Source organism: Mastomys coucha, unplaced genomic scaffold (assembly GCF_008632895.1).
Source record: "Mastomys coucha isolate ucsf_1 unplaced genomic scaffold, UCSF_Mcou_1 pScaffold9, whole genome shotgun sequence".
NCBI classification, from domain to species: Eukaryota; Metazoa; Chordata; class Mammalia; order Rodentia; family Muridae; genus Mastomys; species Mastomys coucha.
Genome location: NW_022196915.1, coordinates 88,727,194 through 88,744,290, shown reverse-complemented (window position 1 = coordinate 88,744,290; position 17,097 = coordinate 88,727,194). Strand labels below are relative to the sequence as shown.

Here is a 17,097-nt window from a genome sequence, read left to right as displayed (position 1 = left end):
GCTTGTGAAAATGGAGATGAAATGGTGACATGCATTGAAGCACTGCTCTTCAAGGCTCTGAAAACAAACCTTTCCTTACAGTGAACTGGGTGAGGTAGGGGTGGGGATTCTAAATTACTAGGGAAAGCATCCGATCCACAGCTAATAGAAAATGTTAATGTGCCAGTCATGCAATATTTTCTGTCAGTTCTGTGCTCAAATGTGGCTCTTTGCCATGTTAAGATAGGAAAATCCCTGTATTGTGTAAACATCAGGAAGTATTTTGGATGTCTGCAACTGCTGAACTCTTTATGGGAATGTGGCCATCGTGTTTGCAAATGTCAAAAGCAAATGAAGACTCCTTGGGGACTTCCAGGCATGCATCGGAAGAATGAGAACAGAAGTCAGACATCCCAGTGCAGAGCTCTAATGGTCAGTGCCCATCCTTCCACAGAGGTCGTCCTGGATTCTTGAAGGAGAAGTCTTTTGGATGCTTTGAGAAATATCCAAGTCCTAGTTCTTCAAAGTAAAATGACTTGTCCCAACTTGTTGCCAGTAAAAAAGAATGGCCACTTAGCTCTGTGACAATTGCTCCATCTGTCTAAAACACAGCTGCAACTAACATACTTTTGCATACTATATTTTTTGTTAGTAAACTACTTCTCACACGAGTACAAAGAGAAAAAATCATATCATCAAATGTTAAGATGTCTGTCAAGAGGCTTTGGACCACACTTTATTCTAACCTCCTCTCTGAGAATCTATGTGACCTTGGACCGACTGTTCCTAGTCTTTCCATGACAATGATGTGCATAGGGACAGAAGGCTGAGAGTCTCCGGTCCTGTGGGCTCATTGTGATCCTTCTACTTACAGTAAGAGACAAGTCCTATGATTCGTGAAGAAACCTTTGTGGACCGCATGCTCTGAGTACCAAGGGAGTTTTATATGCCTACTTCTATTGCACCAGAGAGCACAGACTATGCCATCTGTAGCTTTCAGGGCAAGCTCATATGCAAGAGTGAAAGCATAGATCCTGAAGTGCCTGCAAGTCTTAGATAGTCCCAAGCCGGGGTAAAATGTGCAGCTGAATAGATTACAGAGCATTCCCTCTGACTCTTGCCTGGTCTTGCCAGGAGAGAGAAGTGTGCTTCGCCACTCCTAATTGCACCTTTTAGTCTGTTCGACAATTCTTGCACACTCCCAAAGGGTAGCTGTGTCTCACAAATTCTAGAACGTCTCAGGATCACATCACTCATCTGTAATCACCAAAGGGTAGCTGCATGGATAAGATTAAGATGCCAAGGAAGGAAGGGGCTCACTTCACACACTTTTCCAGTTTCTCTTCACTTCCAAGGTACCTCAGTCTCAGATGCCTGTCCAGAGGAGAAACCCAGAGAGTGTTCATATGTAAGTCAAAAATAAATTTGATGTCAAAATCAAAACTGAAATAAAGTTCTCTTTATTTATTTTTCATAGTTGGGAGGAAAACCTACCTCCTTCCCTCCTTCACTCTTTCTCTACTCCTTTCCATTTTGCTTCGTTTCTCCTCATTATTATATTCTTAAGTAGACAACATGAAAAGCTAGTGTTTCCTCTTTTGAAAATACAATCAGAAAAAGAAGTGTGAAGAGACCCAACATCTCTCCCAAAGGGTCCAGTGTAATAGAGCCGTCTTTAGTGCAATATACTGATGATTGCTTTTCTATGGAGGGAAAAATGCAGATCTATAATTTTAGTTATCCATTATGTATTTTTAAATGTCAGTATACTTTCTGAAAGCTTTGCTCTTTGTTTAGCATACAGAACATCAGGTTTCATTATGGCATCCCTTACGTAATTCCTGTAGTTCTTTCCAGCCCTCATCGTCTCTCTGCTTCTCCATCATCTTTTTCTTTCCGTATTTCCACCCCACTGACACGTCACATTTACCCTATCCTTCACTCCTTCCCTCAGAGCATGTCTTTCGATTCTCACTGCCTCTTTCCAGTTTCTTGACCTCTACCTACACTCACTCCTACATTAATACATGCAAAGGAAATTTAGAAGCTAGAATCCACATATGAGAAAGAACATACAGCATTTGTCCTACGTTGTCTCATTTGTAATATTTTCTAGTTCCATCCATTTTCCTGCAAATTTTATTTTTCTTTATGACTGAGTAGAATTCCACTGTGTGTATGTATGTGCGACATTTGTGGTATTTGGACTTCTGCTGATGGACATCTGGCAGCTCTGTTCCCCTGCTATTTGACTCCATCTTTACAAACCCTTGTACAAAGCACACTGACCTCTAGACTGCGTGGACTTTTGAAGACACTATACCTGCTCTTCAAAGCAGCCATGATTTTTCATAACATTGTAGGATCATTTATTAATAAAGTAAATAGGAGGTAGCTGTCCAAAAGACTTGGCAGGTAAAGTCACCAGCTACCAAACCACACACACACACACACACACACACACACACACACACACAAATAAATAACAAAATACATAAATAAAAAGGAAATGTGATTAGTAAAACAATTCAGAATAATCCAGGTGTGGCGGTGCATGACTTTAATTTCAGCACGCAGAAGGCAGAGGCAGGGAGATCTCTGTGAGTTCTACATATCAAGTTCTGCGACAGCCAGGACTACGTAGGGGGATCCTGCCTCAAGAAAACAAAAGAATCAGAGTAAAAGGAGAGGCTGACTCATGACATTTGTGACCAGTTAACTCTTCACCAAACTATTGTCCCTTCTGCTTGAGCACATTGCTAAAGAATGTGTCCCTGCCACTTCCCAGTGGGACAGAGCCCAAGGATGACAGGATGCTGGTCAAGGGGGAACAGAGGGAAGATGGAGGATGACAGGATGCTGGTCAAGGGGGAACAGAGAGAAGAGATGGAGACTGCATGCTGGCTGTGCACCAGCACCCTCCCGACCATAGCTCCTCCTCTCTAGTTTTTCCATTTGTGCTTTCTCAAGCCTAGGATCCAGAGAAACTTCTAGAAATCTAAATTGCTACTTGGAGGTAAGTTACCCAGGAGACTTAGCTAGCCAAGCCAAAGCTGTAATATGAACAGTAGCCTTTAGCTTGGATTCTTCTATGCAAACTTTAAACTTTGAAAATTTGAAGTTCTGTTTAACATCCTCAAATTTGCCAAAAGTTCCTTAGACGTTTTGTTTTCTTCTAGAAAAGAATATACCTAACCCATGTTGCCCCCGAAGGAGACATTACACACAGCAAGTTTTGACTTCTGCCTATCTGAGGAAACCGGCATTATTCTAAAAACCACTAGAGGGAGTTGAGCTATCTGCAGCTTTCTCCCTACCAGGAAGTATCAACATGCCAAACACTGGGAATAGTCAAATAAAAAAAATCAGTGAATACAAGTTATATGTAGGAAACCAATGAGGAGGGTCTTCCTCTAGGACGAGAGTAGATGGGAGTAGATAGAGAGCCATAAGACAACATTTAGTATGATGGTTTACTGAAGGACTGGATGGGGGAAGGAGCAAAGAGGTGGAGAAGGAATGTGAGGAGGTGAGAAGCAGAGATTGGGGAAATCCTTCAAGACTAGCCTAAAAGGGGCAGAAAAGTGGCTCAGTGGTCAAGAGCACTGATTGCTCTTCCAGAGGTCTTGAGTTCAATTCCCAACAACCACATGGTGGCTCACAATCATCTTCAATGGGGTCTGATATATTCTTTTGGTGTGTCTGAAGAGAGCAATGGTGTACTTAAATACATAAAATGAAAAAATAAATCATTTTTTAAAAAAAGAATTAAAAAAAAGACTCCCCTAAAAGATCTTCATGAAACCTTACCTTAACCCTAACCCTAACCCTAACCCTAACCCTAACCCTAACCCTAACCCTAACCCTAACCCTAACCCTAACCCTAAGAATCTAACTAGGAATGGGAAGGAAATGGTAACCGCCATCTTGGCTCCATCCTTCCTGGCCTCCTCGGTATCCTCCCTGTTATCTTTACTGTCCCATGCCCAACCTACCTTCTAGCTGTTTCCTCATTGTGTCACGTCTGCCGCCCCTGGCCTTTTTTAGAGAGAGCTACACGATTTCCTGATTTTTACATGGGAAGTTTGAAACACAGCTCACTACACTAGATACAAAAGGCAGACTGACTGGCTGAGGAAGAACCTGCTCATTCTCCTGGCCGTACCCCACAGCCAGGCTTCAAGGTGTACTCCAGGCCTCAGCCTACCGGTCACAGGCATTCTTATCCGTCACAGCTCAGCTCAGACCATCCATCACACCAAACCTTGGATTTCTAAGCAGTACTTTTGTCCCGATATGAAAGAAAATAATCCTTGCCCTCATTTTTTTCCCCGATTCTCTGGAATCTGCTGCCACTGAGGAAGATTGAGCAATCAGTTTCTCTGAAGGGAACACCCATTTTTCTGGGAAAATTTAAACACATTCCTTCCTAGAAGAGAAAGGAAAGACCTTTCGGTCTTTCCTTCTGGCAATCTTTTCAGACCTAATTGTCTAAGAAAACGACGTTTCACAGTTGCGAGACGGTGTGGCAGTAAAAGCTTCGGTTCGACGTTGTCTGCTCTTGCCAAAAGTTTGGGAGATCCTTTATTGACTCTCTCATCTGGCCCAAGAGGCGGAAGCTAACACTCGGACAGCTAGGTCCTGTAGAGGCACCCAGAGGCCCATAGCTGGAGTTTTGCTTAAGGTAACTGCATTGAGACCGGAAACCTGTGGAGCCCTAGGACACTGAGCTAGCTGGCTCGGTGACTCTGACCTTTGTTTCTTTATCTATAATAAAGAGGAGACGGGTGGACAAAGCCGCCACCTCCTTCTCCGCTTGGCTTACCTCAGCGCTCTGCGCCAGCAGACTCTCTTTGCTCCTACAGTCATCCTCAGAGAAGGGGTTCTCTTGGCATAACAGTAGGATCTTTCTGACCTCTCACTCTAATGCAAGCCCTCAATAATTCTCTATCACGGGTCCCTGATTTCTTTTCGCTCACAGAAATATTCACATTTGTTTAAAAAAATACTAAATATTTAGGAGTAATTCCTTATCATCTGAAATAATTCTCTTAAAAACCTTCACGGTTAGGTTCTGTGCCCCAGTGTAGGGGAATGCCAGGGCCAGTAAGTGGGAGAGGGTGGGGTGGCAAGCAGGCAGATGGGGGAGGCAACAGGGGTTTGTTCTTGTTGTTTTGGGGGGTCTTTTTTTTGGAGGGGAAACTGGGAAAGGAGAAATCATATGACATGTAAATAAAGAAAATATCTAATTAAAAAAAGAAAAAAAACCTTCATGGTTTCAATTATCAATCATACGCACACACACACACATGCACACACACACACATGCACATACATACACGCACCCACTCACACTCATACATGCACACACACACACACTCACACACATGCACACACACACACTCACACACACTCATACACACACACTCACACACATGCACACACACATGCACACACACTCACACTCACACATGCACACACACTCACACATGCACACACATGCACATACACACTCACACTCACATATGCATACACTCACACATGCACACACATGCACATACACACACACATGCACACACACTCACACATGCACACACACACCAATACACATACATAGCAGACAGACATTAGATGAGTTTTTAGACTCGGTCTGCTTCTCCCTCACTGCACACTGCCTTGTCTAGCATTCAGTGAGTAACCAGCACAGTCGGAGAATGAGAAACTCCACGTGCGCTTCGAGGCATGTCAGTATTTGATTTTGTTGGTCTTGGGGTGCTTCCCAAGAATGAGGGGATCCCGTGTGATGAGATAACAGAGGACTTGTGTCATAAAGCCAGATCTGAGGGGAAAGCTGGGGAGAGGTAAGAATGAGGTGGACAGAGGGTACGAAAGAAAGACTTTCTATGAGCTCCCGCTAGGAACCTGCTCAGCAGCGGAGAGACGCAGTAGAGAAACATCTGTGTTCTTCTTTTGTATTTCCGTATCCCTGATAGACCCATTAAGCCGGAGGCCATTCTTACTGGGCTTCCTAAGCCATGTGAGATGGAACAAGGTGTTAGATCTGTGATACTTATCTCCCAGTGGTGGTGTGAGGATTAAAATGGATTAAAATACACAACGTCTGTAGCATGCTGCTACAGAACAAGCATTAGCCTCGGCTGTTTGGAGCCCTCCTCTGCAGGCCTCTTCAGCATGGCCGCCTGCACACACCATCCCTTCAGCATCTACACATGTCTGAAATAATCCCCTGTTGCTGCACCTTTCCCTATTAGCCTCCTGGCTTCTCTGATCCTCGTCCAGAACAAAGCTTCCAAATTGAGCTCCCCTCCGTTAGTGCTTGGCCCGCCATAATCCAATTACAGACACTGCTCGCTCCAAAGCTGCCATGAGTTTCCTATTGTCCGAAACCAGAAGCACATCCAGAGTCCTCTGTCTCTGCAGCATCCCACATTCTTTAGTGTTCATTATTTGATTTCCTTTTTCTTGGTCGTTGAGACACCACACCTGACAATCTCCTCCCCACTGGTGTGGCCACTCCTTTTGTCTCTGCAATGCCTCTTACATTTGATTTTTAAGTGTTGTAGTTCCTTAACACATGGCTTTTTAAACTTCTCTTCCTTCAATATTCTCATCCACGTCTATTTTTTACATCTATTTGCATGTCAGCTCCCAAGTCAATATCCTCTAAATTTGTATCCCAGTACGAGCGAGATCTATTTGAGTGTTCATGTGCCATGTTTGTATGCATGTCTTAAGTACATCACAAGCATTATGTGCACAAAATCAGGCTCCTACTTTTCCTCAGGGCAGTCCAAACCTTTTCCATGCTGGTCAATTTCCTAGAAAACAGGACATTTCTTCCTTAACTGTTGTCCATGATGTGCCACTACTTCCCGCCAACCTTTTCTCCTACTCTTTCTTCTCCTGGTCATCTCTACTTCCTTTCTTAGGACCTCTACTCTGATTGCCTCTTACCTGAAGTAATTTAATCTCCTCACCAGCTTGCTCCTATTGCAATTCCCTATATGAATATGATAATAGCCTAAGATGACATTCTAACATTTAATTTTGGTCATAACCAATAGAATAGAATTTAACTTTTCCAAGTCCTACTCAACACGCCTCGTTTCTGCCCACATGAGAATGTAGTCCCTTATCCTTACCAGGCACCAAGAACATGGGTCTTGTCTGAAGTCACTGTTCCATTACTGTAAAGGGACATTGCAAACAAGGCAACTTTCAGAAAAGAAAGCTTTTAAATGGGAGCTTGCTACAGTTTCAGAGGGTTAGTCAGTTGTCATCATGTCACGGAGCATGGTGTCAGGCAGGCAGGCAGGCGCGGTGCTGGAGAAGCAACTGAGAGCTACATTCTGATCCACGGGCCACAGGCAGAGGGAGAGACACTGGGCCTGGTGGTGGGCTTCTGAAATCTCAAAGCCACTCCCTGTGACGGACCTCCTCCAACAAAGACACAACTCCTAATGAGCTCATCACCTGAGGACTAAGCATTCAAATCTATGAACCTATGGGGGAAGTCCCATCCAAACCACCACAGTCCTCATCTGCATTTGCATTTGCAGAGCCCCTACATGGAATGGCATCTTCTTTACTTACAAAAGTAAAGAAGAAACTCTGAGGGTCCCCTTTCAAGAATTACCATGATTTGGTATTCTAACCTAACTACTTCCTTATATTTTTCCTATACTTTGTTCTTTCTTTTGTATTGTTTATATTTATAGAACTAACTAGACAGTCAAAAGTATGTGTTGGTTGATAATCTGCAAATAACAAAGAAATTTTAATATTTAATATTTATCACTTTTAATTTTTTGTACATATGCCTTTGTATGCCAAGGTGTTGTGTATGTGAGTGCAGGAGTCCAGAAGAAAATGTTGGATCCCCTAGAACCAGAGTTACAGGCTTTTGTGAGCCACTTGAAGTGGGTTCTGGAAATAATAATCGGTTCCTACAGAAGAGCAGTAGACGAGTCATCCCTCAATAACAAATATGTAATGACACACCAGCATCACTTAGTTGTGGTAACATGAAGACTGACAGTAGCATCGCCCTAGAGCCCTTGGAGCCAGAGGCAGGTAGGAAATTGGAAGTATTCTGTCTTTGGGGGATTTCATGGGAAATAAATATAGAATATCCCTGAGAGAGTTTGGACTGACCCCTGAAGCCCCACCTTGGTGTTTCTAGTGAAAGTTACAAATAGCCACTGCGATGGTTTGTATATGCTTGGCCCAGGAAGAGGCACTATTAGGAGGTGTGGCCTTACAAGGTGTGCCACTGTGGGCATGAGCTTTAAGACCCTCACCCTAGCTGCCTGGAAGTCAGTATTCTGCTAGCAGCCTTCAGATGAAGATGTAGAACTCTCAGTTCATCCTGCGCCATCCCTGCCTGAATGTTGCCATGCTCCCACCTTGATGACAATGGACTGACATTGGATGGTTATAGTTTGATTTTGGTTTTGATTGTGACTGTGCCATGATATTTTTCTCTCTTGAAGGAGGAAAGTATTTTAGTGGAGCCCACAGTTAGGAGACTTTGAATTGTAAAAAGACTTTGAATTGTAAAAGAGATTGGATATTTTAAAGGGATTGAAATGTTAATATGTAAGAATTTTAAAGACTGTGGGACTTTGAAAGTTATTTAGATCTTGGGGATGAATAAGAAAGTAAGGGTTGAGGCTTAATAGTGATGTGTTTGTGTGTCAGGTTAACAAGGGATCAATTGTATTGGCTGGTTTTGTGTGTCAACTTGACACAGACTAGACTTATCACAGAGAAAGGAGCTTTGCTTGAGGAAATGTCTCCATGAGATCCAGCTGTAAGGCATTTTCTCAGTTAGTGATTGATCGGTGGTGGGAGAGCCCATTGTGGGTGGTGACATCCCTGGGCTGGTAGTCTTGGCTTCTTCCAGAAAGCAAGCTGAGCAAGCCAAGGGAAGCAAGTCAGTAAGGAACATCCCTCCATGGCCTCTGCATCAGCTCCTGCTTCCTGACCTGCTTGAGTTCCAGTCCTGATTTCCTTTGGTGATGAACAGCAATGTGGAAGTATAAGTTAAATAAACCCTTTCCTCCCTAACTTGCTTCTTGGTCATGATGTTTGTGCAGGAATATAGTCCCTGGCTAAGACAGCCACTTACAAGGTCAGGTCAGGTCTAACAGAGTCAGCAATAGGTTGTGAAGACAAAAGCTTTGAGGTTTTACATTTAAGGACTTCAGTTGTTCCTGCTCCACAGCCCCATGGTGGTTGGCTTTCTCGAGCAGTTACTACAGAACTACACACAAGTTACAAGGATCAAACTACGGGAAAAACAGAAGGCACTTCAGCCTCTGTAAGAAATGCGCCTAGATTCTTTCAGCCCTGCCTACTCACCTATCTTTTTCAGCATCATCATAGTGGTATAACTACTGAGATAAATTTCACATGATCTGAATTATAAAATGCCTGAAAGATTATTATTGTACATTTCACAAACAGTGTTAAATGTATTCTCATGCTGGGAAACTTTGAGACACAAAGGTGTTCTTGAAAAAATTATTATAACAAAAAACAAATAGGAAAGAATGAGGCCTAAAGATACTATAGAAAGGAGAATGAGATGAAATTAAATACTAACAGAATAGGAGGATGTATAATGAGATTAGCTTACATGGAAGAAAAGATTTCAGTGTCTTTAGCTTACTGTCTAAATGGGCATTGCTAATTATATCCAAAAAACAAAAGGCCAGACTATGTTCACATCTTTAATGTAAGTGCTCGTGTATACAAGTTCCCAAAAGGCAGTTTTTGAAGATGGAATACTGCTTTGCTTAATTACACTTAACGTTAGAAACGATAAAAGAAACCCAAAGTCTAACTCTGTTGTTTCTGAATTCAAAAACACAATGACATATCCTAAAGTGAATGGCCTGCCAAGAAAGATGCACAGGTTAACACAGGCAAAAAGCTTCCAGACACACTTAGCGTTAAAGGAGTAGAGACGGAACCTGGGAAAGCTGAACTTACCTCCTCTTCAAGTATGGAGAGGGTCGAACAGGGAGATCCAACTGAAGCAGGTTGAAACTTTTAAATTGTGGCAAAATATATACAACATGTAATTTGCCATTTTAACCAGTTTTAAACATATATTCTGTGGCTTTAAATCAATTCATTTCGCTGTGCATCCAGTGCCCTGTCCCTCTACAGAACATATCCATCCTCTCAGACAGAAACTCTGTGCCCACTAGACAATAACTTCTCACTTCCTGTTTCTCGCCCCCTTGAAACTGCCATTCTACTGCACATCTGTATGAACTTGACTCTTCTGGGTGCTCCCCACACATCTAATAATACAACATGTGCCTTTTTGTGACTGGCATTTCAATGTCTATAGGTTTTATGCATAGAAGAATCTCTTCTCTGTAAAGATTGTTATATTATAGTCTGTCAACTTGCACATTGGCTCCGTGTGTTCATCAGTAGATGGCTACTCCTGCTGCTTTCTGTCTTTGGCTAACATGAATTATGAATCTTCTAAACTGCTTTTTAAAGTATTTCTTGTAATACACTTTTTGGAAAATTTTCCCAGAAAGTAAAACAGACACCTTTTGCCATGAAAAGGAAGTCTAGCCCAGCATGGAGATAGACATACTTGTCAGACTATTCAGGAGGCTGAAGCTGAAAAATCACAAGTTCAAGGTCACCTGGGGCAACAAGGACCCTGCCCCAAGACAAAGACAGAAGACAAGGCAACAACAGGAAGCCCAGTCAGGAATGAAACCTACCTCATTCAATAATACTACAGTTGCCTTCTTGTGAACCATGAGTTTCATTTGTTGAAAAGTACGTTGTTGTTTTAACAGTCACCTCTGTGAATCATCAAACTTTAGAATTCACGGAGTATGTAGATTGCCATTAAACATCAAGTTACTAAACTCTTGCTACTGAAAGATAATTCCATTTGTCAAACTTACCATGTCAGTAACAAGAACAGAGGGCAAATGCTTACTTCCTGATTTATCCGGGCACATATACACCTAAGAATCACTATGGTCCGAACACCAATATATTATAGATAGGTGAGGTGTGATTTAAACCTTATGTAAAGAGGTTCATCTTTAAGATTCCATCATATGTGACCCTGTGAGGTGAAGTGTGAACAAAAGGCTCCCAGAAATTATACTATGAAAGTGTAATGTGGAAGATACCTTCAAAGTTACCATGGGAAACTCTTCACTTTGTATGTGGTCAAAGAGCAGGGGTTTTCCATCACATGAAATACGCTCTGAAATCATCTTTAGACTAAGAAGGAGACTAACCAATCAGTAGCATCCTACGTCTTAGCAAAAGAAAGGACGTAGTGGAGTTCAATACTTTCCCAAGGCAATTGACTGAGAAGTTATGTCAGACTTTCTGACCCCAGAGACTAGAGACCATAATTCCAAGACCATCATTTCAGGAACTGCTATTCTGTTAAAATGTATGTGCTTATCGAAGGGAAGATCTTTTCATAGCTCACCTTATTGAATGTTTCTCCTCACTGAATGCACATACAGTTTACATGCGGAAGCATTGTTTTGTTCAGTAATACATTCACCTTTTCACAGTCTAGCCCTCATTCATGTAAAGCCATTGGACCATCTCCCTCATACCCACCAAGTTTCCATCTGTATGCTCAGTGTTGACTCTCACTGGGATTTTATCCTGAAGCCACAGGAATAGCTTTTGGATTATTCTCTATAAAGAAATTCATAATAAGACACCCAATGGTTGCTACTAAATGCGTGCCACTCAAAGATGACAATATGGCATCAGTTTCAAAATGCTATTTTGTCTCCCTAATGATAGCACATTTGGCCATAGGGAGTAATAAAGATAATTCACTCATCTTGTTTGTTTAATAAATGATTCAGTTCGTGCTTAGCAAATGCTAAGTGAGCAGGTGTTTCTTGGTTTACTGGGGCAGCAGGAGAGGCCGTTTACAATTCCAAACATAAAATCAATACATTTGAGAAAGTATTATTTTCTTACTTTTTAAAATATTTGTATACACGGAGTCTCTGTTGTGTCTTTGGAATCTTCCATGTGTGCATTTGGTGGGCAGAACATAAAGTATTCCCAGAACACTGAATAAAAAGGAATCTGGGAAAAGATGTTTTTAGGCTTTCAGCCCTGTGAGAACACACAGGCATGCACGCGTGTGCACACACACACACATACACACACACACACACAAAAACACTCAGAAAATGAGCAGAAAGTTTCTCATTGCTTCCAATCACATGGCCTGGCCTGGGACAAGCTTGCACACAGAGTGTTTCCTACATGGATTCATCAGTAGGTTCTTCCTTGGAGATAGTAGTCGCAACAGTGCTTTAGAAAAGGTCACCCTTGGTTTTACCCATGAACTCTCAGTGTCGTGAGCAAAGCAGACCTCAAACAAACAAACAAACAAACAAAAACAGGATAAAAGGAAGCCAGTTAAGCATGGAGATTCAACTTTCCATTTGTGAACTAGATGAGGAAGGCTATTTTTTTCCTAAGATTTTTCTAAAGCAGCCAGCTGGCTTGCATTTCAGAAGCCCGTTCGTTCCAGTGCGTGCTCTTGTGTTCACAGCTGAGCCTCTGTTATTTGGCAACATTTCTTAGTTATTTAACCTAAATGGAAACAAACAGAAACCACAGTCGTGTCCCTGGGTGAATGTATAGTCTAGCATTTCATGAGCACTTACCAAGCAGCAAACATTCATACAGATCATAAGCAGGGAGCTTTCTTCTCCTTGTTTTAGCAAAGACAATAGAGAGAGAGACTAAATATGCACAGCTCAAATTCCATCCTAATTACTGATATAGAAAGATACAGAATGTAGTACAAACTTGCACTTGCACATGGAACACTGGAATGCAGGCAAAACCACACGGAAGGTAAAGGAGATGAGTTAAAGCCAAGCTGCTGAAACCTGCCCTGGTCTTGATCACAGTACTGTGGTGCTCTGTTCTGCCTTTTGCAGCTCTGAGGATTGAACCCTGGGCCTTGCTCCTGCCCTACCACGGAGCCAGATCTCCTACTCCCCAAACCCTTTCTGGAAACAAAACATATAATTCTACAAATCTCTACACTAGTCCTTCCAACAATATTTCTAAATTCCCATCCATTTGTGCCAGCTCTCCTTAAACAATGGATAGTTTGGTACAGGGAATCTGGGTCCTACGTGCATAAGAACTGTACTTACCTAATGACGAAGGTCAAAATGATCACATCCAGGGAAACTTCAGTGTCTGTGTGTAACAAGGAATCTATGTGACATCAGCGGGAGCCAGCTGCCACAAAACAACACAGCACAAGCAGGGATACAGCAGGCTTCTGTCACTGACAACATATGTACATTGGCCACAGTAAATCACTGAGAAGATACCTACCCAGCTGGGTCCTGCCACTCCGGGACCAGTCAAATAAGTGGAAGATCCAGCAAGAATCTGGGGAACGAGACAGCTAGCCTGTATGTTTTAGGTCAAAACCGCTTTTCATAAGCTGGGGTTCTATACACTTCTGTTGCACCTTCAGTGTGAGCCATGTGCTCCTTGCTTCGGTTCTGCCTTTTATCTGAAAGCAGTTGCACTATCAACTGCAGAGTCAAGCCTTGGAAATAATCCCTTGAAAAGAAAATCAACTTAATAATCAATAGCAAATATTTTAAAGCAAAATTTGTTTCTTGTTTTAGAAATGACAACCAAAAAGTTTAAGGATTTGCAATTTGGCTTGTTTACAGAATAATCTTCCACCAGAACCTCTCAGGACTTAGTCAATGCCTCTTCTGAGGACGAGATGGTTTGTTAATAGAATCGTGTGATTCAGATGCCTGGGTCTTCAGTGTGATCCATGTATTCACTTGTTTCTGTTGGGAAGCCCAGGGACCAGTAAGATCACAGACAAGGGTCATACTGTATTTGTATTGCTCCATCAGCTCATCACAATGGATCGAATTCTTTAAAGTCCTCATCAACAATTACTGAAGGCTAATTTTCTTTCTTTCTTTTTTTTTTAAAGATTTATTTATTATATGTAAGTACACTGTAGCTGTCTTCAAACACCCCAGAAGAGGGCATCAGATATCATTATAGATGGTTGTAAGCCACCATGTGGTTGCTGGGATCTGAACTCACGACCTTCAGAAGAGCAGTCGGTGCTCTTAACCGCTGAGTCACCTCTCCAGCCTGAAGGCTAATTTTCAATATGAGTTTGACTAGAAAAAAACAAACTCATAAGTGGCCCAACTAACAAATCGAAGCATGGAAAACAGACCCCAAACTCTTACACATCTGTTCTAACTTTCTGTTCATTGTTTCACATTCTTAGTATCAAATTTTCTTGGTGACACCAAGAAAAAAAATATGTAAACAAATTTAAAGATTTTTTCAAACTATGAATTTCCTGTCAGCATTTCATAGTTCTTACCGTCCTGTGCTCTGAATATGAACTTTCAGCAAGTGACATTTACTGCCGGTTCTCAAGAAAATATCTTTGCTTGAATGTTAGAGTTTGAATGTCATCTACTAACAAGATTTGAGTCCACATGATTTAATTTTCTTCTAGGAATCTTGCTCCCACAGGTTGCTAATTATCTCTATCATGAATGACCTCTTTGTCCTAGTAAACTGCATATTCTTCAAGGACAGAATCCATGAGGCGGGCATATTAAATACTTGCTGGTGAGCTGCTGAGTAGCTGAGAGCATCCTGGTCTAAAACACAGCTCAGTGGGATCATGGAATTACGTCACCTCAGGGACTACAGCTAGACCTTTCATTCCAAAAACGGAATGGTAATTACTTTACTCTCCGTGGAATCTTTGTAAAGAATGCACAAAACCTGAGAATAAATACTATCGGATATAAAACAATACCCAAGCACCATTACTAAAGACATCTAGTTATATAAAACTAGTAGCAAATGTTCCAAAATAGATGGTGACAGTGTTTTTCAGAACCACAAAAAAGAAACAAAGTGTATTACCTATGCAAATATCCACATAAATAATTCATTCTGGTGGAAAGTACCATGTAGAGTTCGGTCAAAGTTTACATGCAGCAGCACAATTCTACTGTGCGTAGGGAAAGGACTATCAGGCAAGGAGTTAGGCCAAAATTTGGAGAGTCAGAATCTGGCTGGTAGCTATGGCTACTTCAACCATAAAGGAATTTAAAATTTTTTTTATTTATTTATTTATTTATTTATTTATTTATCCACTGAGTCTAATTGGTGCTTCCCATATGAGTATGAGCATGGGGCCATGGAGTAGGGCATGGGGAACCTACCAGTGGCCATATTCCTAAATAAAGGTCACTCTCCTTCTCTCAGTAACCATCAACTGCTAATCCAGTCCATGATAGGGTGAGACCTGGGGATCCTTTCCCAGGTCCTTGCTGGGATCAGGGTTAGGGTTAGGGTTAGGGTTAGGGTTAGGGTTAGGGTTAGGGTTAGGGTTAGGGTTAGGGTTACTGTTAGGGTTACAGTTAGGGTTAGGGTTAGTTAGGGTTAGTGTGGGTTAGGGTTAGGGTTAGGGTCAGGATTAGGGTTAGGGTTAGGGTTAGGGTTAGGGTTACAGTTAGGGTTAGGGTTAGGGTTAGGGTTAGTGTGGGTTAGGGTTAGGGTTAGGGTCAGGATTAGGGCTAGGGTTATGCTGGCTTGAGAGTGCACATATCTTACACAGGTATGCAACAATATCCACTGGAGTTCATGTGTACAGTGGCTGTGTATTGCCCAGAGGACAGCACTCTGGGCATACATAATTTTCTTCATGTGCATTTTTTCCATACCTACTTCTTTTTTTATTTTTTATTTATTTTTATTCATTTTTTTATATAAAACAACAATGGATTTAACAATCTTATGTAGATGCTCATCTACAGCAATAGTGAAAACACATTTCTCTCAATATAAATTTTATATAATTCCAATCATATTAGCTGTATACTTAAAAATAATATATCACTACTAGTATTTTCTTAAATGAACATAAGTGTATAACGTCTTTTTGTTTGTTTTGTATTTAGTAGAGTTTAAATTCTTGGCTCTTACTGTGGTACAAGCCCATAATAAGAACAATTTTCAGACAATGGGTTTCACTGTAATAAGGCTGTATTTCAATGACCCTCACATCACCAAAGGATTTTATCTCCATCTTAGCTATGCTGAGAGTTGACAGTTCTGCTGTACCAAGAAATGAATTGTAGGCACGATTTTTGGATACAGACTTCCTGCTATGGTCAAAACTATTTGACTTGAGTGTGTGACTTTATTCTCAGCCCACAGAGAACAGGTTATATTCATTTAAGAAAAGGTGTAGGTATTAAGATGGTCTATCCTTAAAGTCATTCACCAACTGTTTCAATGAACAATGGTTCTGCTTGGAGGGTGGCACAGACATTAAGTGAGGGTAAAATTTGGTTCATTAGCTGTGATAATTTGGAAAAGCATTCATTGCAGAGAAAGAATAACTTATAACGTCCTCTTCTTCAAACTTGATACAAGAGTTACAGATGTCAAGCAAAGAATTCAGTCTCATTTTGTTGTTCTCTTACAAGCAACCTCCCTAGTTAATCGTCTATGTTTCTTTTGAGTATATAAATACTTTTGAAATATATAAGCTGTTCTGAAAACCATACTATAGTGTAAAAACATGAAGTAAACAATACTACATATAGAGAGGCTGAGATAGGAGAAGCAATATTTTAAGATCCTTATGTTGTACACAGGAAGGCACTGTCACAAACAAACAAGCTGACAGTGTATATAGATTGTACAATGTTGGACCTATTTCTACAATTACCAAATTAGAGAGATCATTGGATGACAATCAACAAATTTCCAATTCCTCATATTATTGGATTTCAATCAATTACGATATGTTGGTCATATTAATTTTCAAATTAATATATTAAGAAAAAATAATTGTCACTTCCTGTTGTTTTTGTTGTAAGAGGTGGAATTAGGTTTGTTTGGATTTGTTGAAAGATTACCTTCTTGATTCTTCTAGGGTGTAGTTTGCTCCTTATGTTGATGTTTTCCCTCTATTATCTTTTGTAGAGCTGGATTTGTGGAAAGATATTGTGTAAATTTTGTTTTGTC

General features: G+C 41.1%; 1 long non-coding RNA gene across 1 annotated transcript in view; it reads right to left on the bottom strand.

The window, feature by feature from the left end:
* Window positions 1–17,097, bottom strand: part of LOC116084996 — a 31,826-nt gene that overhangs the window by 1,319 nt on the left and 13,410 nt on the right. The window lies entirely within an intron of this gene.